The sequence below is a fragment of the Hemicordylus capensis genome, chromosome 6, assembly GCF_027244095.1.
Source record: "Hemicordylus capensis ecotype Gifberg chromosome 6, rHemCap1.1.pri, whole genome shotgun sequence".
NCBI lineage: Eukaryota > Metazoa > Chordata > Lepidosauria > Squamata > Cordylidae > Hemicordylus > Hemicordylus capensis.
In genome coordinates this window covers 112408306-112431899 of record NC_069662.1, presented here as the reverse complement: position 1 = coordinate 112431899, position 23594 = coordinate 112408306, and the positions used below count along the sequence as shown (strand labels likewise).

General features: G+C 45.3%; 2 long non-coding RNA genes across 4 annotated transcripts in view; one reads left to right on the top strand and one right to left on the bottom strand.

The window, feature by feature from the left end:
• Nucleotides 1-18721, bottom strand: part of LOC128330548 (uncharacterized) — a 26298-nt gene extending 7577 nt beyond the window's left edge. The window contains exons 1-3 of one of the 2 annotated variants that reach the window (XR_008310141.1): nt 18428-18703; nt 14274-14437; nt 10418-11369 (exon numbers count right to left, since the gene is read on the bottom strand). This is a non-coding gene — a long non-coding RNA (uncharacterized LOC128330548). Of the gene's footprint in view, nt 1-10417; nt 11370-14273; nt 14438-18427 lie in introns of those variants that run through there. The other variant, XR_008310140.1, reaches the window with a different exon arrangement.
• The window catches only part of LOC128330549 (uncharacterized), a 20123-nt gene continuing 14435 nt past the window's right edge, over nt 17907-23594 (top strand). For both annotated transcript variants that reach the window (XR_008310143.1, XR_008310142.1), the window contains exon 1: nt 17907-18173. This is a non-coding gene — a long non-coding RNA (uncharacterized LOC128330549). The remainder of the gene's footprint in view (nt 18174-23594) is intronic.

Below are 23594 nucleotides of genomic sequence, written 5' to 3'. Positions count from 1 at the left end.
CTGATATTATATGGTCCACTCTGTATAATAAGTTGTCCCAGAGACCAGTCTGGCTGCCACATTCTGTACCAATTGTAGTTTCTGGACTACATACAAAAGCAGCCCCATGCAGAGTGCATTACAAGCATGGAGGTTAGTCAAGCATGGAGGTTACCAGACACTGAAGGAGGGCAGGATGCTACTTTGTTTGACAGAGGCAGTGGTTAGACCCCTTCTTAAGAAGCCCATTCTGGATCCCTTGGTGATGGATAATTACAGGCCACTCTCTAATCTCCCATGGTACAGTAAGATGATTGAGATGGTGGTATATTACTAATAATCGACTCTGCTGATCCTTTTGGATATCTCAGCAGCTTTCGATACTATCAGCCATGATATCCTTCTGAGTCACCTGAGGGAGGGAGGATTGGGTGGCACTGTTTTACAGTGGTTGCATTCCTACCCCTCTGGTAGATTGGAGACTGCTGCTCTGCAGAGTGAGAGCTAAAGTATGGATTTCCACAAGGCTCCACACTGTCTATAGTGCTTTTTACCATCTACATGAAACCACTGAGAGAGATTATCAGGAGGTTTGATGCAAGGTGTTATCAATATGCAGATGACACCCAAATTGATTTCTCCATATCGACTTCATCAGGAAATGGTATATCCTCCCTAAATGTCTGCCTGGAGTGGTAATGGGCTTGGTAAGGGATAACAAACTGAAGTTTAATCTTAATAAGATGGAGGTACTACTGACTGTGGCTCCCTGGCTGGAAGTAGCTGGCCTTCTACTTTAGCATCCACACCAGCTACTTCCAGCCAGGGAGTGGACCGGACGGCAGACAGGAACCCTGCTGCCCCGTAGGACTTTGCAAATAATGAGCACCAGTGGGGGGAAAGTGGAGGGAGGAGTTAGTGCACCCTCCCCCACCCTTAAAGTGTGACCCTCCACCTTCGGATGCCAAATCTGTTTGGGGGCCCATAAAAGGGCCTCTGAACAGGTTTGTGCACATCTCTTCTGCTAGTGGCAAGTTGTGAGGGAACTTCCTCACAACCTCCCAGCTTTATTTGTCATATTTATATACCGCCTGATGTGTGCATCTCCAGGCAGTTTACACAATTTAAAACACAAGTAATATAGAGTTAAAACAATTTCACAGCATAAAAAGTTAACAATTTTATGGGGATAAAAACAAACGGTTTAAAATTTCAGTAAAAAGCAGAGTGTTACACAATAAGACCTAAAAGAAGAAACATGCCTTAGCCCACTTAGTAGAATTTATCCAAAACTGAAGAGCCCTGTTTCTTAATATTTCTTAATATTTATCTCCCTGAGCCATTTTTGGAGGGGCGGTATATAAATAAAATAAATATTAACTTTTAAAGCTTTAGGGCTGCATGAAAAAGAGCTGGGACTGAGCACCAATGCTTCATTTTTAAAAACACTAGAAAACAGGGGGGGGGGGGAAGGGGGAGAGCACATGAAGTAAGACCCAAGTTAGATCAAGAACTCCTTTCTTTGTTGCTGGTCCATATTTGTATGGTGCAATCTTTTCATTTAGTTGTGGATTTAAATGAATTTCAGTTGATATGCCTTTAGCTATTGGCCCTATTCTCATGTAACACCAAACCACAGTTAAATGGGGCAGAGTTTGGAATTCTTGTATGTTTGAACATGTGAAATCATGGTTTTGTTCCCTCACAACCTGCAGTTTCCCTCACCAAACACCAATGTGAACCTTCGGTTTGTAGTGAGTTTTGCCAGTCCAACCTGAGGTTTGGGGGCAGCAGCATTGTGTCCGAATACAGATGCTGTCATAATCGTGGTTTCATGCTCTGTCTGGAGCTGAAATCATAGAGATGGCAGCCTAGACTCACCCAGGAACATGCCTGCTCCGTGCCTGTCATGCTTCTCGATGGCTGCCTCTTCAAGTACTTGCCCTGCTCCCAAGCTGTTGTCCAGCACAAGAAATGCTGCCACATCCCATCCCAAGCTTCTAAGCCTATCAAAAGGAAAAGCCACATGGGGGGATGCCCACTTCCCACTGTCTCCCTGTCCCCTCGCCCCCGTCTTCTGGCAATCAGAAGAGAAAGGGATGGGATGGCAAGATGGGCACTATGTGTTTTCTGAAAGTAAATAAAGAAGTATGTTCACAAGCACATGTAATCGCAGTGGCACCATAAATTGGGCAACCCAATGAGATTGCTACAAAGATAACTAGTGTTCCCTCTAAGGTGTGTGCATGCTCACAAGTTTTTTGATGCCCACTCAGTTAGTTTTACACCCCACTCAGGTTGAATCAGGAAGGCCCCACTTTGAATGCATGTTTGCACACATTGTCTTGATACTGTTGCCCAGAAAAAAACTCATTACACACATACACAGACGAGAAAGATAACATATGGCAGGCCAGTGATAACCGTGGTCAAGTTGAAAAGGCAGTGCCATCCAGGGATTATTGCATGGCTCAGCTCTGGCTTTTGTACAATAATGTTGGGGCAGGGAGCCCAGCCCCTTCCGCTTGGGTGCAAGTGTGCATTCTGTGGCATTACTCTTGAGAAGAACTGTCCAGCAGGAGCAGCATTGCCTCCAGTTAATGGGAGAGATTCTTCCTGTATGATACTGCTGCTCTAGAGCAGATTGCTCTCTCAGGAGAGTAAAAGGCCATGGAAACACCCAAGCACTACTCATGAGAAGAACCATCCTTGGGTACACAGGGATCGGACAGAAATGTTAATAATGTGTGACAATGCCCATTCTCCCAAGGACCACTTTCTCATAAGAGTGTAAGACCACAGAGACACGCATGCGGCCAGATGGCAGATGCCATACAGTCTGGTTGCTCCACACGAGCAAGCCATGGGGATGGGTAGCCCGGCAAAACCTCTTCCTGTCTTAATGACTGCCATGAAGAAACAACCCAAGCAGGCCAAACACCATGATGATTGGACAGTGGAGATTCCATATGCAAGTAGGAAGGAGGAGCCTGTGAAAGCAGAAACACCATGGTGACTGGGCAGTGGGGATTCCATATGAAGATAGGGAGGAGGAGCCTGTGATGGTTAAGGGCAGTTGGAATGTAGCTGTTACTGGTTAGAAGTTGATTGTAGAGGAGAGGAATCTATCTAGCCATCCATTTTTCATTTCATTTCATTTCATTTTATTATACCACTCTTCCAAAATGGTTCAGAGCGGTTTACAATTAAAACAAACCATTAAAACAGTAAAGAGTTTTTTAAAAAATTAAAATATATATATAACAATTAATCTAAAAACATTTTAAAACAACAATTAAACAGTTGCAGTAATTAAAAACCATGAAACTGGGTAAAAATATTAAAACCGATTTAAACACCCTGGAAAGCCAGGCCAAACAGATATGTTTTAAGGGCTCTCCTCAAGGCTAATAGAGAATTCAAATTACAGATTTCCGCAGGGAGCACATTCCACAGCCCCGGAGCAGCTATAGAGAAGGCCCGCCTCTGAGTCGCCACCAGACAAGCTTGTGGTAACTGGAAATGAACCTCCTCAGATGACCTTAATGTGCGATGGGGATCGCGCAGAAGAAGGCGCTCTCTAAGGTAACTTGGACCTAAGCCGTTCAGGGCTTTAAAGGTAGTAACCAGCACTTTGTATTTTGCCCGGAAACATATCGGCAGCCAGTGCAATTGTTTCAAAACAGGCTTAATATGGTCTCTCCAGGTTACCTCAGAGACCAATCTGGCTGCCGTATTCTGAACTAAACTGAAGTTTCCAAACTCCATAAAAAGGCAGCCCCACGTAGAGTGCATTGCAATAGTCAAGCCGGGAGGTTACCAGCTGGTGCACCACTGTTTTGAGATCATTCTCTTCAAGGAATGGGCACAGCTGTCGAATCAGCCGAAGCTGATAGAAAGCACTTCTGGCCATGGCCTCCACCTGAGATACTAGGGTGAGGCCTGGGTCCAGGAGTACTCCCAAGCTGCACACTTGCTCCTTCTGGGGGAGTGTAACCCCATCCAGCACAGGAGGATCTAACTCACACCTCAGATTCTGAGCCCCCACAATGAGCACCTCCATCTTGCTTGGATTCAGCTTCAATTTGTTATCCCTCATCCAGCCCATTACTGCCTGTAGGCAGGCATTTAGAGAATAAGTGTCATTTCCTGAAGATGAAAGGGAGAAGTAGATTTGGGTGTCATCAGCATACTGATAACACCCAGCACCAAATCTCCTGATGACCTCACCCAGCGGTTTCATATAGATATTGAAAAGCATTGGTGACAGAATGGAGCCCTGGGGGACTCCATATAACAGCTCCTGCTTTGAGGAGCGACTGTCACCAAGCTTCACCATCTGGGATCTACTTGAGAGATAGGCATGGAACCACTGCAAAGCAGTGCCTCCTATTCCCAACTCCCCCAGGCGACCCAGAAGGATTCGATGGTATTGAACACCGCTGAGAGATCCAAGAGGACCAACAGAGTCACACTCCCTCTGTCGATTCCCCGGTAAAGGTCATCCATCAGGCCAACCAAGGCTGTCTCAACCCCATAGCCTGTTCTAAAGCCAGTTTGAAATGGGTCTAGATAATCAGTTTCCTCCAAAACCACCTGGAGCTGGTTGGCCACCACCCTCTCATTATCTTGCCCAACCAGGAGAGATTGGAGATTGGCCTATAACTATCCATCGCTGAGGGAGCCAGGAAAGGCTTCTTAAGAAGAGGTCTAACTATTGCCTCCTTCAAACAAGGAGACACCCTACCCTCCCTCAGCGATGCATTTATGATATTAACTAGGCCATCAACAATTTCTCTGCTAGATTGAAGCAGCCAGGTTGGGCAAGGATCCAGAGAACAAGTGGTAGGCTGTACCACTCCAAGCAGCTTGTCCACATCATCAGGAGTCACCAATTGAAACTATACTTATAAAAGGATAGTGGGCAGGGGTCTGTGAAGGGGGGGTCATGAGGGAGGAAAGAGCCCCTTCAGGAGAAGGAGGCTGCCGTTGTGTGAATTAGATGAGGAAACAAGATCTCTTAACTCAGGAAGGGAGAGAGAAAGAAAGAGAAGAAGGGAGGGGAAGAAAGGCGAGTGGAGGAGAAAGAAATAGAGAAAAAGAAGGGAGGGAAAGAGAAAGAAGGAAGGGCGAGGGACGGGCCCGAGCCTGTCAGTGGCCTGAGAGGAATGAGTGGCCTTTGGTGGTGCATGGTGTTGCAAGGAAGGGCCCAGTCAACCACTGCTGCTCTTTGGGGCTACCGAGGCCATTGGCGGAGGAAGGAAGGAAAGCAAGGGAAGGGCATGGACCTGTCAGCAGCCTGAGGGGAATAAGCAGCTATGGTGGTAGCGGCAGTGAGGAAGGGCCCATTCAACCACTGCTGCTCCTGCTCCTCTGGAGAGGAGCAGGAGCAGGAGTGGGGCTCGGGTGAGGGTGGGGAGATCTCTAGGGATAGAGGGCTGCAGGTTGGCCAATAGGCAGCAGGGGATGAAGTAAAGGGATGGAGGAGTGACCACGAGGGGTGAGGGGGATGGAAGCAATGGGATGGAGCAGGAGGAGCAGGAGTGTGGCTCAGGTGAGGTGAGATCTCAGAGGTGAGGGGGGCTGTGGCAGGGGTTGAGGGAAGAAATCAAGTACTAGCACACAGATGCTCTGCGCAGGTTAAGCTAGTCTATCTTTATTTTTACCCGGTACAGCAACCCGCCTCTCCTGGGATCACTGATAATCAGAGCTCCCCTCTCCCTTTTGAAAGATTGGCTATGGGGATAACTCCCTACAGTTGCTTGTTATTCTGACCCTGGCTAGCATGGCCCCATGTTTGCTCGTGCTAAGAGATGAAATTGCATAGTTTGCCAAATATGGGTATATGCAGAGTTCACGATTCCATGAGCTCGGGTATCAAAGATTGAGACTGTGAGCCCACAGCTCCAAATCACATAGAGGAGTGTTGTCTGCAGCCCCAAAATAAGCTGTTCTGGCAACCCTATCCCCAGTCCCAGTGTTTCCCTAGTCTACCCACCTAGTACTGTCTGGACACATGGAGCATCCAACTGCAGCCCGGCAACCTCCGGTTTCAGGGTAGAGGAGCCACTCCCTCTTCTTGGTCCACTGAGGCTGCATCCTAGCAACCTCCATAGCATTCATGTCACCAGACTGTGGGCAAGGCATCAAAACTTCTGCAGAGCAGCAGCCATTGGCCACAATCTTCAAAGAGGTGTGCCAAGCACAATTGTCAAATCCTCCTTTGGGTGCATGAAAGGGTTGCCTTTGAAGGCGGGGATCACTGTGTAAAAGTCCTACCATTAACCAGAGAGAAAGGGGTCCCCACAAAGGCGAGGTCCCCTTTATTGATGGCTTACCTCATGAAATTGCAGTCTAATGGAAGACCTAAGGTCTTGGAGCCTCTGGTCCTCCCTAGTGGACTGGCCCTGTCAGGAGAGAACTAATCCCTGGGCGGCAAGCTGACACAGGGGCAGGAATATGGTCTGGTGTCCCTGGACTGCTATGCCAGGGTCAGCCATCACAAGAGAAGGCAGATCTGGCCACAGTTACCCATGCCTTAGTCACATCACGGCTGGATTATTGTAACGAACTCTATGTGGGGCTGCCCTTGAAGAATATCCGGAAACTGCATCTAGTGCAAAACGCGTCAGAGTTTTATCTAGAGCTGCCCGGTGGGAGCACATCACACCCATTCTGAAAGTGTTGCACTGGCTGCCAGTTCGTTTCCAGGTCCAATTCAAGGTGCTGGTTTTGACCTTTAAAGCTCTTAACGGTTTGGGCCCAGGGTACCTGAGGGACCACCTGCTCCCAAGGGCTGCTGCCCACTTGATGAGGTCATCTGAGGGGGCTCTGCTCCAGGTGCTGACAATGAGAGAGGCCCGGCTGTCATGCACTCGGGACAGGGCCTTCTCTGTTGCTGCCGCCAGACTCTGGAATGCTCTCCCAGTGGCCATTCGCTCCTTGGACTCCATCACCGTTTTTAGAAAGCTTGTTAAATCTTGGCTTGTTATCCAGGCTTTTACATGATTGTTTTTATTGTTGCTTCTATGTGTTTTTTTACCCGTCTATAGTTTTTATGCTTGTATTTTATAGATTTTAAATTTGGCTTGTTTTTATATTTTTAGCTTAATATTTTTATTGTCATTTTATTGTATTTTTTTTTTTTACTTTTGTAAACCGCCTTGAGATTGTTTTTAATGAAAGGCGGTATATAAAATTCAAAAATAGATAGATAGATAGCAAGCATCTTTGGTCACAGAAGACCAGATCCCAGGATCTTTTGCCCTCCCTCATACACATATTCCTTCATAGGAAGTCCTCATGATCCTTTCCTGGAGTAACAGAAAAATAGTGTCCCCCTGAATCCCTCCTTTGGGGCCAGCGATTGTGCTTGTGTGAGACTGTTTTGGGCTCTTATGGGGCTCATATGAGGGTGGTGATGCAATGTATGTCAGGAGAAGGGCTTAAATGCTATTTAAAGGGATTTAAATGCCCTTTTTCTGCTGAGGGTGAGCAGTCCATTCCGAAAAGTCACAATCGCACTTCACAACTTCCTTGAAGATCGTCGCCAATGGCTTCTGCCCTGCAGTTTTTTGACACCTTATCCACAGTCTGGTCACATGAGTGCTACACAGCTTGCTGGGATGCAGCCTCGGCAAACCAAGAAGAGGGAATGGCTCCCCTACCCTGAAACCAGAGATTGTCCGCCTGCATTTGGATGAACATACGTGATGCGATTCACGGTTACAAAAATCAACCGCAGGTTCAACAAACCACAGTTTTATGTTACGTGCTAATGCTGCCATTGCTATGAAGTAGTGTCTTATATTTGTCATTTTAGAATAATCTTTTATTTTCAGTTTGTATTTTAATGTAAGCCATCTAGTATTTTTAAAAATGAGATGTAATTTAAATATTTCAGTCAATGAAATAAAAACTCAGGCCCACATCTTTACTATCCGTGTGGTTGTGCAAGAAGCAGCATCCCCATTATGGAGAGCTTCCAAAGCGCCACAACAGTGATAGTCCAAGCAGAGAGGGGATTTTTTTTTACTGTGGACCGTGTGACCTTCAAGGACATTTTTGGGTGATGCAGGGCACTTCTGGGGGAAGGAGAGATTGGCAAAAATAACTGCCCTCCCCACCATGCAGTCACCACTGCAGAGTTCCATAAGCTCTCCATAGTGGGAACACTTCTACTTCTTCCCTTTGTACAGCTGCATGGTTAGTGAAGATATTGGCCACAATTTTAGCAAAGAATAATTTGATTCTCTTGCCATCCAGTTTCAGCTGTGGTATTTTTATTACATTTTGTATGTCCCGCTCTTCCTCCAAAGAGCCCAGAGCGGTGTACTACATACTTAGGTTTCTCCTCACAACAACCCTGTGTAGTAGGTTAGGCTGAGAGAGAAGTGACTGGCCCAGAGTCACCCAGCTAGTTTTCATGGCTGAATGGGGATTTGAACTCGGGTCTCCCCAGTCCTAGTCCAGCACTCTAGCCACTACACCGTGCTGGCTGCTTCTTCATGGTATGAAACCATCTTAATTAAATATGTATTATTTCTTTTTATATGTAAACCGCTTTGAGAACTTTGGTTGAAGAGTGGTATATAAGTATCATTAGCGTGTACATTTATCCAAAGTTAGATCAACGGTAATTTCATAATGTATAGGAAACTGCTATGACTTTTCATACAAGTTGTGCAAAGCTGAACTTGTTCTGTTCTATGCTTTGTGTTTATTTACAGAAGTGTAATTCTCATGAAAGAATGCACAGAGTTTGCTTTATCTATAATGAAGCCTGATGTGATGTTTCACCTTTGATATGGAGGTGTGTAAGAGAATAAAGCTGTCTGTGTTTGATGAGTCAAAAAAGATCAATTGTTATGTCACTTTTTTTCCTTCCACCCCAACAAAAAGCCCCCTAAGGTTTTGTTTTCTCAAATGTGTTAACTTTACCCAAGATACTGACCATAAAGAAGCAGTTTCCAAACAGTTTTGAATAAAGAGGTGAGACAATAGCACTTGAATGAAAAGGGCCACAATTTTATTAACCATTTAACTATTTAAGTTGGATCAATAGCAATAGCAATAGCACTTACATTTATATACCGCTTTATAGCCTAAGCTCTCTAAGCGGTTTACAATGATTTAGCATATTGCCCCCAACATTCTGGGTACTCATTTTACTGACCTCGGAAGGATGGAAGGCTGAGTCAATCTTGAGCCCCTGGTCAGGATCGAACTTGTAACCTTCTGGTTACAGGGCGGCAGTTTTACCACTGCGCCACTAACTTATAGTGTTAGTCCTACAGTGTGGGTAGCCCTTAATAGCGGATTCCATGACATGGTCCATTCTTCCCCCTTCATCACTGAACCAAAAGCAATTAACTCCTTCTCGCATTTCCTCCTTGCCTTATACCTTGTGCTGTGACAAGGGAGGCCATGCATGAGTCATGCCCTGCCAGCTAACTCTGGGTGGGTGAGTCACATATACCCTAAATAAACTCTCCAATTCTGGACTGCAGCCCCTAAGAAACTGTTTCTGAGGAAGCCCTCTTCATTTGATGCCTAAGGACACTTACCAGTATTTAACTGATCTTATCACTGCACTATCCCTGCCATAGAAAGTGGGATTAGCTCTGCTTAGCCCCCCCGCCCCACCACCACCACGTGCACAGAATTAGCTAATGCAATACTTTGCAGATCCTTTGGAGAAACGTTGGGATGATGAACAAGTACCTCTCTCTGGGGGCTAAGATGTAGCCCACCACCACTCTAAAGCTGTGATAAAGAATGCTTTAGGTTGGGGTGGGCCTGATAATAGTCCCTGCCTGACACTATTTCAGTTCACTTTCAGTAAGACCTGTCAATGTCCTGCACTGTGAAAGGCTGGATCCAACAATCACTGCCCCAGACCAGTGAGCCCATAAAACAGGTATGTAAGCCCTAGCACTAACCTTCCGGAATTTGCCTGTGCATTGAAGTCATTCCCCACTAAATGAACAGTAAAGATATATTGTGCTACAAGGCTCCTCATGCTGGAACCACATAGGCAGCAGCAGATTCCATATCATGCACCATCTTGAATACCAGTCCACTCTTATGCAATTGCACTGATGGCCAGATATGAGCCACAATTTGTTAGCTTATACTTAACAGTAGATAGGAGGAAGGACAAGGTATCTAGGTTGCAGGGAAAGATAGGGAGTGGATATTGAGATCTGGGATATCAAAGTTTCATTGGATATAGGGGAAGACCTACAGGGCACAGGGCAAGTGAATCCAGAGGAAGCATCAGTCAGTGAATACAAGGAAAGACCTACAGTGAATACAAGGAAAGACCTTCAGTGAACATCAGGGATACCAGGCTTCCTGTGGATTCAGGTGAATTTACTGGGACCTAAATGTAATCAGGTTGTTTCACCTGAGATGGAGAAGCAAACTACAAAAGCTGTGCTGAATACAAGGCACTATTTTATTGCTTGACGGAATCTGGGTTTCTACCCAGAATAAATTACATGACACAAGATCAGGAAATTTCCATCCCAAAATAAAACATAATCAAAGTTAAATTCAGTACATCAATTTAATACCACACAGCTCAGTTCTCTATTAAAATTCCTGCTTTCCTTCTTCAGCATGCTTGAGAGACTCTTAGATGCAGATGGATGGAGGTTCCTTCATGGGCATCTAAGAGTCTTTCAAGTTATTATAAAGTGAGGTAATAATGGGGTGAAAAAAATTGGCCCTAATTGGCCCTAAATTTCATCCTCCCCTCTTTTTCTCCTCTCCCAGTCCAAGTGTTCACAACATATTTCATAACTGATCACGCGCTGTCTTCATATCTACTGCATATTCTTCTAATATCTGGTCCACTTCTCTCTTTCTGGTTCCTTATCTCTCTTTAACATACATGGCTTCTACTTGGTTCAGTACTTATCTTTTAAGTTCAAACAACTTATATAATTTCCTAATTCTGACTATGCCATAGCTTAATTTCTAAATATGCCACAAGCCTCAAGCAATCAATATGCACGCACACACACACACTCTCTCTCTCTCTCTCTCTCTTTCTCGCTAAGCATCTATTTCAAAGCAGCATCACACCATATACATTTCAAAGCATGCTTCCTCTTGTTGGCTTAAGCAGATGCCTGTCCTAATGGAAATTTCCTTGTCATATCAATACTTCATTTTCCTATTCTTCAATTTGCTGTTTGTAATGGTTTCTCTGTGGGTCTCCAGTCCTTTTGTCAAGGGAGCAAGTATCTGGCTATCAGTCATTACTCTTATGCTTGCTACTGTATGCACTAACAAACTGGAACAACAGATGCACTTGCCAGCCCAGAAGGCAATGTTATGGTCACAAATTTGCCCTGTCTTGAGATCTCCCTTTCTTCTCATATCTATATATAAAAGAGAAAACTATTAACAGCTGAGCACATAACCATAACTGTAAACTTCTTCAACTAAGGGCATTCTAGGATCTGCTTCCCACCTGCCTTTTATGTGATTGTACATACAGTAAGGGGTAGATATATCTCCTTAAAGATCTGGACCATCATCTGCTATAACGTTGACCTGCTGCTCTTTTAATCCTATGACTGCCATAGCTGAAAGTACCCCAGTCCAAAAGGAATGGTTCTCGAATGTGTTGGAAGCATGTCCAGCTCTGTTACATGCTGACTTGACCACAAACTGAAATTGCTGCCTAGACAGATGCTTGAGAAGATTACAGTAAGCATGACCCCCTCAAAGCTAGATACTATGTCAGAGCCCCCAACAAGGCATAACCCTTCAGAAGAACATACTGCAAATATACCCACTGCACCCTGCCTATATATCAGTTTTAGAAGACTGCAGCAAATGTTGGGCACTTGGCCCCAGTGCAGGAGGCCCCCAATTTTCAAGATCCAGCCAGAAATATCTTCCCATGCTCCAGCAACCAGTTCAGTCTCTCTAAAGGACCCATACAAGATATTTCTTTTCAGAGGTCCCTTTGCCCTGTTTAGGCTTCTCAAGTACTCCCTGTTTTGGCAAAAGCAAGGCCATGTCCATATCTCCATCTTCTTCATGGGGACAGGTTGATTGGGTTGGGAGGCATTTAGGTGCAATAAGCTGGACCTTTCCCTTTTGCCTAGTGAGGTTATGTTTGTTTCTTACCCACCTGAGATCAGTTAGTGGGTCAGGGTAATACCTGAAAGGAAGGGCAAATGGGCCGTTACTGAAGTCACAGGCAGCTGTGTGTGTGGGGTGGGGTGGGGGTGCTAGCCCGGCTGGGTCTGTTGCCCAATGCCCAGCTTGACAATAAGTGAGGATTGCTTATTCTTGCTGCCCCCATGATCACCGCTGGCCATCTTGGCCACCAGCAGGCCTCTCCAACCTCTCTCACACCACTGCAGCAGCTACCAATGCTGCTTCCCTTTCTTTGCCCGTGGAAAAGTGGCTAGCCATGAGCCTCACTCCTTCTCTACCAGCTCACAAAACCTCTCCCTTGGTCAACCACTATATGGTGTAAACCTTGTGTAAACTACCTAGAGATGTGTGTTTTGACAGAATATAATATAAGCTAGCTGAACCCGCACAGATCATCTGTGTGCTAGGGCTTTGTTGCTCTCCTTTGCCCCCCTCCACAGCCCCTGCTATATTGCTGTGTCAGCCACCCACTCTCACTTGCCCCCTCCCCACTGCTTGCTCGCTCACTCGCCCCCTCCTTGCTGCTCGCTCATTCAATCACCCTTTCTTGCCACCCTCCCACCACCGTTCCACCACCTGCTCACCCGCCCCTCCCCACTGCTCACTCACTTGCCCCCTCCCCACCTGCTCACTCGCTTGCTTGTACCTTCCTCACCTGCTCACTCGCTTGCTTGCCCCTCCTCACCTGCTCACTCACTCACCCCCACCCTCTCACTCATTTGCCCCTACACACTCCTCTTCCCTAACTGCATATGGAATCCCCACTCCCCAGTCACCACAGTGCTTCTGGTCTGTTACCTCCTATTGTTAAAGCACTGTGTGGGCTGGGCTTGCCATGTACGACCTTAGTGTATTATAGAGATAGATGTGCAAAACAAAAATAAATAAGGGCACAGTTCTGTTCACACATGAACATAAGCTCTGAAAAGGATGTAAAGAATTTGGAACTGGTTTGAAATACAGGACAGACATTAGACGTTATAACAAGAAGCAGTTGCTTCTACCACAGAAATACCATGTCAGCATTTGTTACTGATATGCACATTGTTTTTATTTCAGTGGGGCTGCCAAACAAAACCCTGTGGTAGCTCACATATTTATTTAGTATTGGCTTTTGTGGTGCAAGAGAGTTCAGCCAGCATGCTCTTTAGAAAGAAGGGTTTCATGCTGTAACTAAAAGAGTACATTTGTGTAGTTTTCATCCTGTGCGGACTGATCACCTTTCATAGGCACCTCTGATAGTCAAAACCTTTGACTTAAGGACTACAGGAAGTCTTCAAACACATAGGTGACATAACAGTAAGGAATCTAAGTCAGCAAAAGCTTAAGCAGTTGGGTATTTTGTGGCATTTTTGGTGGAAGAGGACAGCAATAGCGGGCAGTATAGATGTTGTCCTCAGTACTTAAAGGAAAACTAGTCACACCCACTGAACTGAAAAAAACTAGTTACACATACTGAACACCTAAGACTTTCAATTGTGCATTTAATGGCAGAATGATATTTTCCTCAGTAAATGCAGTTCCAAAATCAGTTTAGCTGAGACAATACAGATGTGGGATTGGGGAGATTTGGCAAGTGGAATAGGGGTTGATGAACTTTGCCCATACCCTACAAATGCCCACGGGAGAAAAATGCCATAGGAAACATTTTCAGGGTAGACTCCACAGGATAGGAAGGGTTCCTTTCCCCTTACAAATGTTCTTCTCAGATCTCAGCAAAAACATGATGACACAGGGCTCGAAACCCATTATTTGTCTCATAACATGTAGTTCCTCCCTCAGGCTATGTGGTTTCACTCCCAAACTGAAAACAAACATATCCTAAGATACTCATGTTTGTTGAACCCCTCGTTTAGTTTCACATTGAGAGGGTGGTGAACTCACATTAAAGAGAGTTGAAAAATAACCCACTAACTCAAATAAAAAAAGAATCATACATTACTGCTCCCCCGGCCCCAGGTGCTCATCAGAAGACTGAAACCTAAGACAGTGTATTACTGCAGTAGTTCCCCACAGCAGGAACATATCAGGAGAACTAACTTTTCCACCTGGCACAAGTAGTGCTCATGTTTCTCAGAATCATGTAAGATGGTGTACACAAAGATACAGCTTACCTTTGAACCTCCCACCTTTTCTTCCCCTTGTGGTTTCTAAAACAAATGGCACAGTAATCCAGTGCTTGTCAGGGCTTGTAACTTGTCTGCAGTAACAAGGTTAACCACCAACAGCCATCCCAGCTCAGTGGATGCATGCCACTAAGGCACTGACAAATTGAAAACTGTAATGAGAATAAGCACATTATGAATATGCCAGTGCACAGTGACACTTTTACATTAAAAAATGCCATCACATTAAATAGCTTTGTCTTATCCACCTCTTGTCTCTTGAAATAAGCCCAGATAGGTTTAAAACAGCTTGCTAAAATGTGAGTAATAAATAGGACTCTGCACCATAACCGTAGGGCTCACTAGGAACCATTTGGTGTGATGTTTCCTGCTTGGTGTATTCTTACTTACCAGCAATAAACCATATTGGAAGTTAATAACTAGTATTTTCATAAATGAAAATGTAAATTGCCATGGCATTGAATAGTAGCTTTAATCTGTGAGCAGTCAGGAATCTTCAAATAATCTTTTTTCTGCCATTTTTGTTTAGTAGATTGGGTTTTATTTTATTTATTTATTACACATGTACATTCCATTTTTAGGAAATTAGCTTTGTTAGAGATGCTCCTAAATCTATATCTAGGGGCTCAATGAACACAAGGCTATACTTTCAAACTGTTAATATATCCAGGTCCAGTACATGAAGAAAAACTTATGGTTGGTAGCTGTCAGGTAAAAAGGCTATGGACTGCAAATAAGGTGCTGCTGTCTTCATCCATCCAAAAGCGTTTACCATTTATGAAGCAATACACTGTGAATCTTGACACACTGGTTATTTCATGTGGTCTTCAGCTACAGGAGCTGCTACTCAGGGATTCCCTCACCTAACATCAGACCCACTGATGCATCTACTGTTTTATCCATTGTGCCATGGACAAGTGTGGATTCAATGGAGTCATCCCTTCCTTAAATCTGAGGACTGAATATATAATAATTGGAATATTGTTATTACTAGCATGGTTATTGGCAGGGCTTGTAAGACACAATCTATTATATATTTTGAAGAATTTGTTTATTTGTTTCTATGAAATAAAGTCATATTTATATATTTTTAATTTATTTATCAAATGTGTACACCGCCCTAAACTTTTGTCTCTGGGCGGTTAACAATAGCATAAAACCAGTTAAAAACATATACAAAAAACTTAAAACAATTTAACAATTTAAAAATAAACCAGAGATTAAACCACAAACAAATTTAGGAAGCCAAGAAAGCTTGGGTGAAAAGATGGGTTTTCAGGTGTTTTTTGAAAATTGCTAGAGATGGGGAGGATCATATCTCAGCAGGGTGCACATTCCACGATCTCGGGGCAGCGGCTGAGAAGGCCTGTCTCTTTGTAGCCACCAAATGAATTGGCTGTAACCAGAGACGGACCTCCTCAGATGACCTCAATGTGCGGTGGGGCTCATAGTGAAAAATACGTTCTCTTAGATACCCAGGGCCTAAGCCGTTTAGGGCTTTCTAAGTTATAACTAGCACTTTGTATTTTGTTCGGAAACCTATTGGCAGCCAGTGTAGCTCCATCAGTAAAGGAGTAATATGGTCTCTCCGAGATGACCCAGAGACCAACCTGGCTGCTGCATTCTGAACCAACTGAAGTTTCTGGACTATATACAAAGGCAGGCCCACGTAGAGTGCATTACAGAAATCAAATCTGGAGGTTACCAACAGATGTACCACTGTTTTGAGGTCATTGATCTTGAGAAACGGGCACAGCTGGCATATCAGCCGGAGCTGATAAAAAGCACCCCTGGCCACCGCCTCAACCTGAGAAACCATGAAGAGGTGTGAATCCAGAAGTACTCCCAGACTGCAAACCTTTTCCTTTTGGGGAAGTGTGACCTCATCTAGAACAGGGAGATCAAAATAGTCTCTAGAGTTCTGACCCCACACAATAAGTACCTCTGTCTTATCTGTATTCAGCTTCAGTTTATTCTCCCTTATCCAGCCCATTACTGCTTACAGGCAGGCATCTAGGGAGGATATGCCAGCTCCTGAAGAAGCTGACATGGAGAAGTGTCATCAGCATACTGGTAACACCCAGCTCCAAATCCCCTGATGATCTCTCCCAGCGGTTTCATGTGGATGTTAAAAAGCATTGGAGAAAGTACGGAGCCTTGAGGGACACAATACTTAAGCTCAGATTTTGAAGAGCAGCAGTCTCCAATCGACACCATCTGGAATCTATCTGAAAAGTAGGAGCTGAACCACTGTAAAACAGTGCCTCCCACCCCCAACATCCTCAGATTACTTCCTGATGAACTAAAGATAACAAATTTTGCATACAAAAGTCTTTCACTGAAATTAGCTGAATGCACTACTTTTTACACCAGAATATACTTGGGAAAATTTTAAATAGTTTTTGCAGTATTTTGAAGAAATTCTGAATATCATACTTCCCAACTGTTGCATTTTTGTATGAACACTCCTGGAACATAGGAACATGACACCACCTTTTACATCGGAATATGCTTGGGAACACATTTAAATAATTGGGGGGGGGGTTCCTTTAGCAGCAATTATCCATTAATAATAATATTCAAACTGTTATTGTTCACAGCAGATTTTTAACACTCAATCAGATCAATAACTCCAAAACAACACAATGCCGCCCCAGACAAGCAGAACATCTTTCTCAAATTCAAATTTACTATGATTCAAATTGATCCTTTGGCCACTTGAAGTCCATACTAAGGATTCAGACACTCAGAAAAAACTACATATCTCAGGGTTCATTGCACTTGGTATACTACGATTGCACGGTCCAAGCAGGGGCATAGCTAGGGGAGAGGGGGCCCGTGTTCATCCCTCTCTCTGGCGGCCCCCCCAGAGTGAGGGAGATAATGAAGAAAAGAGGGAGGAGTGGAGCTGAAGGGCCCTCAGGAACTGGGGGCCCATGTTCTTTGAACCCTTTCGCCCAATTATAGCTATGCCCCTGGGTCCAAGTCACCTCCTAGAAAGGTCAGGTAACTGCTAGATAAGTGGGAAAAGAAAAGGAGGTGAAGTTAGGTAGGATTCAAGGTCCCATGAGAAGGCTAAGGGCAGGCCTTTGGTACCTACTGCATTCCTGATTATGTCATAAGGTGTATTACAGGATCTGAATTTTATAATTGGCTTGTGGGGGAAACAGCCAGGGGCATAACGATAGGGGGGCAGGCAGGGCATGTGCCCTGGGTGCCACTTTGTCGGGTCACGTGGGGGGCACCAAAAAGTGCCGCACCCCCATCCCCCCTGGATCGCGCGGCGGCGGCGGCGGATCATGTGCCCCATGGCTTGTGTCATACAGTGGAGGCGTGGGAGTGACCGAGTGAGCGCGGCGGGCGGTGGTGGATCACACAGCGGTGGCAGGTGGCGGCAGGAGTGAGCGCGGCGGTGGCGGGCGGGGTGGCGGTGGATCGCCAAGTGCACAGAGGCCTGCCGTCTGGTCCGGCGTCGCTTCCCAACTGCCCAGGCGCGCCTGCGCAGTTCATAGAATGAACTGCGCAGGTGCGCCTCGCAGTTGGGAAGCGACGCCGGGCCAGACGGCAGGCCTCGGCATCGCTCTGCGCACTCGGCGATCCGCCACCGCCTGCCACCGCTGCGCGATCCGCCACCGCCCGCCACTGCCGCGCTCACTCGGTCATTCCCACACTGCTACTGTGCGCCACAAGCCATGGGGCACACGATCCGCCGCCGCCCACCACCACCACCACATGATCCGCCGCCGCCCGCCACTGCCGCGCTCACTCGGTCACTCCCACGCTGCCACTGTGCGCCACAAGCCATGGGGCACACGATCCGCCGCCGCCCGCCACCGCCACGCGATCCGCCGCCGCCCGCCACCGCCGCGGAGTCCAGCCAGGGCGCAGGTATGTGGGGGGGGCGGGGGGTGCAATTTCAGGGGCAGAGCTTGCCCTGGGCGCCGTTTTCCCCCGTTATGCCTCTGGAAACAGCTATTTAAGAAGGGATTTAGGGTGAGTGTTTTGGGGGGAGGGGAAATAGCTCGGTATGCTGAGCCTGATTCAAGACCAAGCAGCACCTACCGTGTTTCCCCGAAAATAAGACATACCCATAAAATAAGCCGTAGCAGGATTTCTAAGCAGTTGTGCAATATAAGCCATACCCCGAAAATAAGACATAGTGGTGATCTCTCCTGGCTCAGTAGCAGGCTGCTTGCTGAAGCTTTCCCCCTATCGCCCTGGTGTTTGTGTGGGGTGAGGGAGACCCACAGACAGGGGCGTAACGATACCGGTAGGGGTGGCAGGCTGCAAGCTGAGGCATACAGTAGAGGGAAGTACGGTAAAAATCTCCTCAGAAAATCTCCTCCTCAAAAATCTCCCCTCCTCCTGGCGGTGGCGGGCAGCGGCGAGAATACGTCGGGAAGCGACGCCGGGCCAGACGGCAGGCCTCGGCGTCGCTCTGCGCACTCCCGCCTGCCACCGCTGTGCTTACCGTACCGGTACTCTCGCCACCTCGCGAGAGAGTACAGGTACGGTAAGCACGGCGGTGGCAGGCGGGAGTGCGCAGAGCGACGCCGAGGCCTGCCGTCTGGCCTGGCGTCGCTTCCCGGCGTACTCTCTCCGCCTCCCGCCACCGCCGCGCTTACTCTCGCCGCTGCCCGCCACCGCCAGGAGGAGGGGAGATTTTTGAGGAGGAGATTTTCTGAGGAGATTTTTACCGTACTTCCCTCTACCGTATGCCTCAGCTTGCAGCCTGCCACCCCTACCGGTATCGTTACGCCCCTGTCTGTGGGTCTCTCTCACCCCACACACACACCAGTAAAGCTGCTGCTCCCCAACACTGACCAGCAACAGTCTGTGGGTCTCTCTCACCCAACACACATACCAGTAAAGCTGCTGCTCCCTAACACTGACCAGCAACAGTCTGTGGGTCTCTCTCACCCCCGCCACACACCAGTCTCACTGGATCCCTGATAAATACTGGTAAGCCTGTACCCCCAGACAAGATGAGTGCAAAAAGAAAGAGTTATTCTGTTGAGTACAAGAAAGGAATTGTGGAGGACTCCCAGGGCAAGAATCTTACGGCTTTCTGCAAAGAGAAGAAGTTGGATATCCGAATGGTCCAAAAATGGCGGGCAGAATATGATAACCTCATTCTACAGGCAGACAAAGGAAATGCTAAGAAGCGCAAGTGTGGTTCAGGTCGGCAGCCTTTATTTCCTGAGCTGGAAGACATGATCAGTGAATGGATTGCTGACAGGAGAGCAAAGGCTTTGGTTGTGCGCAGGGCTGATATTCAAGCATTTGCCCTTGCAATGGCACCACAATTCGAAATATCCCCAGAATTCAAAGCATCACAACACTGGCTGGATGGCTTCCTTCAGCGATATGAACTGTCTCTCAGAAAATCAACAACACTGTTTAAGTTGGAAGATGCTGAAGTTATTAAGTGAGCACTTGCATTCAAGTCCTTTGTTGATGGCATCGACTTTTCTAAATACCAACTTTGCAACATGATTGCTATGGATGAAACTGCAGTGTTTATGGGTCAAGGAGCCCAAACGACAATAGAACAGAGGGGTGCCTCCTCAATCTACGTTCCCTCCACTGGTCACGAAAGTTCACGTGTTACCTGTATTTTGGCAATTCGTCTGGATGGAAAGAAAGCCACACCTGTTATCATCACTAAGGGCAAGAAAGATAAGATTGAACGTGTTTCTGGCATTTATGTTCTTGAATCTGAAAAAGCCTGGTGCACACAAGCAGTTATAAGGAGGTGGCTTGATTTAATGCTGCCACTTGTTTTGCGAGGTGGCCAAAGAGGTCTGCTAGTCTGGGATTCAGCCAGCACTCACAGTGCTAAAGACATGAAGAACTTCCTTGCAGAGAGAAGAATAGATCAAATAATGATTCCTGCAGGAATGACTGCCTATCTGCAGACTCTTGATATTGCAGTAAACAAGCCATTCAAAGACCATTTGCATATGGAAATTAACGACTACATTGAAAATAGAATGACAAGAAATCAGCGTGGAAACTTTGTGAAACCTAGCCTGCAAGAGGTCGTGATCTGGGTGAAGAATTCATGGGATAAAATCACTGACAGTGTTGTTGCCAATGCACTCCAAGCAGGTTACATGGATAAGAGCTGCTCATTTAATGAGAGCGCTATTGCTCGACATGAAAGATTGGGGCCAATGGTTCTAAAGGAAATGGAGTCAAAAGAAATTCAGGATGGACTTCCGGGTTTGGAGAGTTATGACGATGTTCCAGAAGAAGATGACTTAACTATAATTGAATAAATGTAGATTGTTGTACCACACTTAATAAAAATAAGACATCCCCTGAAAATAAGCCATAGTGTGTCTCCTTGAGGAAAAATAAATATAAGACAGTGTCTTATTTTCGGGGAAACACGGTATCACCACACAGGTGTAATAGTGAGGATGGGGCAGCCCCTATTTCAGCAAAACCCTAGTTCACACCCTGGTCATCTTTCACCTTGAAAGAGAGGAACCTGCTCCTCTCAGGTCTTCAGATGTCTCACCTCAGTCCCCTTTCCTCCATCCAGTACTTTGCTGCTAATATTATTCACCCACATCACACCCCTTCTTGTATCCTTACACTGGCTTCCTGCCTGCTGCTCCTAGTTCAGCGCAAACTCCTTGTCCTTACCTTCAGAACCCTCCATTGCTTTGGACCTCCTTATCTTTTGGTTCTTACATCCCCGTATGCTACTATCAGCAGAGCAGCAAAAGCCAGTGCTATCACTTGCCCTGGAAGGAAAGCTTCCACTGGCTTCAATGAAAAGGCAACATGGATCCTAATTTAGTCACACACACGCCTGGAATTAGATGATCAGTGCTGTAAGAGCTAAAAATATAAATATGTTTTGTAGTACAGGAGCAACTTGTCCACAATTTGTGGTGCTAGATTTCTCCTTTTTCTACAGTATCTTTCTCCTTAAGATGGAGGCAGGTCCAGAAGGATAAACTGTGTGTGGAAACATTTTTCATGCATGGATTATCCCTGTTAGATTAGGATGCCCATCTAGTTCAAGATATAGATGGAAGTGGGCAAAGCAGAAGTTTTACTCAGTTCTTTGCATAGAAAATGCAAGCCATTCTATATAAATATTCATCCACAATACATATGTGTGGCATAAGGGGAGAGCACTATATTTCATGCTGATATTTCCAAAATAAATTTTGTATCTTTGTTGAAAATTTTAAAGTTGACCAATACTACTTTATGAAAAGAAAGAGGTTTGGTGCAATTCTGTCTGGGCAGTCCTGCTGTTTGCAATTTTGTTCTGCAAGCATCCTAATCGCCTTTCATTTTTAAGGCGTCTCTCTAAAAATCCATTTGCACAGTAAGTAGTATAATATGCATTATTTTGAAAGTGACAGAATTGCAATAGGCTGCATATTATGCAAACACTTTAGCAACCGATATGCCATTGCCCAAGTATGTTTTATGGAAGTGAGAGTCATGTGACCTTCCATTTATCCTTCTGGATGGCAATGGGAACTGGCTTTGACAGCTATCCGTTGCAAAGCATTTAAACAGATATTTATGTCTAAGTAATCTGCCTCCTTCACAATGTTGCTTGTCTCTCATAACTGATGCGCATACTGTTATTCCTTATTGTTTGTTTGTTGTCTTTGAATGATGCATTTAAAGTACGTACAGAGAGTTCCAGTAAGTGGCAATGGTGTATAACTGCAACAAAAATAACATTGGAAAGTCTATATTTCATCTAATTCATTTTCATATTATGGTCATCTCTTCTCTTTTTAAACATGTAATCTTGTGATTTTATTTATTTATTTTTTGCATTTGCATTCTAACATTTTTTAATTTTTTAATTTATTTTTTGCTTTACAGCATCTCATTAAAAACATCACTTATTCAGACAGGGCCAATTAACCTGGAATCATTGCTCGCCTTATGCCTTGCTACAAAAGCCTGGCACACCTGATAAAGTAACTCACTATCAGTAGCCTTAGCATGCAAAAACTCAGTGATGCTTATGGCTTAAAATACAGCCATTATTAGTTTAAATTTAGGAATGCATATCACTCAAGGACAGTGTTTCCCAACCATGGTTCCTCCAGATGTTGCTGAACTACAGCTCTCAGCATCCCCAGTCACAATAAATTGTAGCTCGGGATGATGGGAGTTGTAGTTCAGCAACATCTGGAGGAATTCTGGTTAGGAACCACTGCTCTACGAGCTATATGGTTAGATCAGGCCTGCTCAGCTAAGGCCCCCCAGCAGTTTTTGGACTACAGCTCCCATAATCCCCAGCCACAGTGGCCAGTAGCCAGGTTTATTGGGGTTGTAGTCCCACATCTGCAGGAGGGCTGAAGTTGAGCAGCTCTGGGTTATATGATCATTATGGCCTTTATATTTAAGGGGAAAAACAGGACGAAGTTGCTATTTTAAACTATTACGACTGTTTATTGTCTTATTTTGTTGCAATATATCTTTTCTTCCTTTTAAGAGTTCAGCCTCAGTGCTATAGACTGGAGAGTGTACAAAACCTAATTGCACTAGATGGACAAGACAAGATAAACATTCCAAAGTGTACAAATAGTATTTAAGATTTATAAGCAAGGACTGGAACTAGAAGCAATTTCTCCCCAAGCTCGGATTGGCTCTTTGTCTTATGTTTTGGCTCACTTGCTTGAGTCATCATCTGGAGCTATATGTTTTGCAAGTACTTCTGCCGTGACCATATTATCCATTTGTGGCACACATTTTGGTCTAGTAGGCCTGCTCAACTTAGGCTCCCCAGTTGTTTTTGGGCCTAAGTTGAGCAGGCCTGCTAGACCAAAATGTGTGCCACAAATGGATAATATGGTCACTGCAGAAGTACTTGCAAAACATATAGCTCCAGATGATGACTCAAGCAAGTGAGCCAAAACTCCATTAATCTCCATTAATCTCTAACCATAGTAGCCAATAGCCAGGGATTATGGGAGTTGCAAGCCAACATCTGCAGGAGGGTCAATGTTGAGCAGGCCTGGTAGAGTAAAAGGTTCAACTCTTTGAGACTTGGTCTTGGTCTTTGGTCTAGATTGCTATTTGGTTAACTCAGGTCTATAAGTCTGGATCAAACAACACATAATAGTGGAAATATATGAATGTACCTCATCTCTTTAATTTCCCCCTGAAATAGTCAGAGCAAGAAATATGACCCATGACACAGGGAAGTGGAGGCCATCCATTCCTCCTATTCTTTTTTCAATGGGAATTGCCCCTGCCCCCAAGCTCCTATTTGCCCCATTAATAAAAACCTACGGGCAAATAAGGAAAATGGTGAAA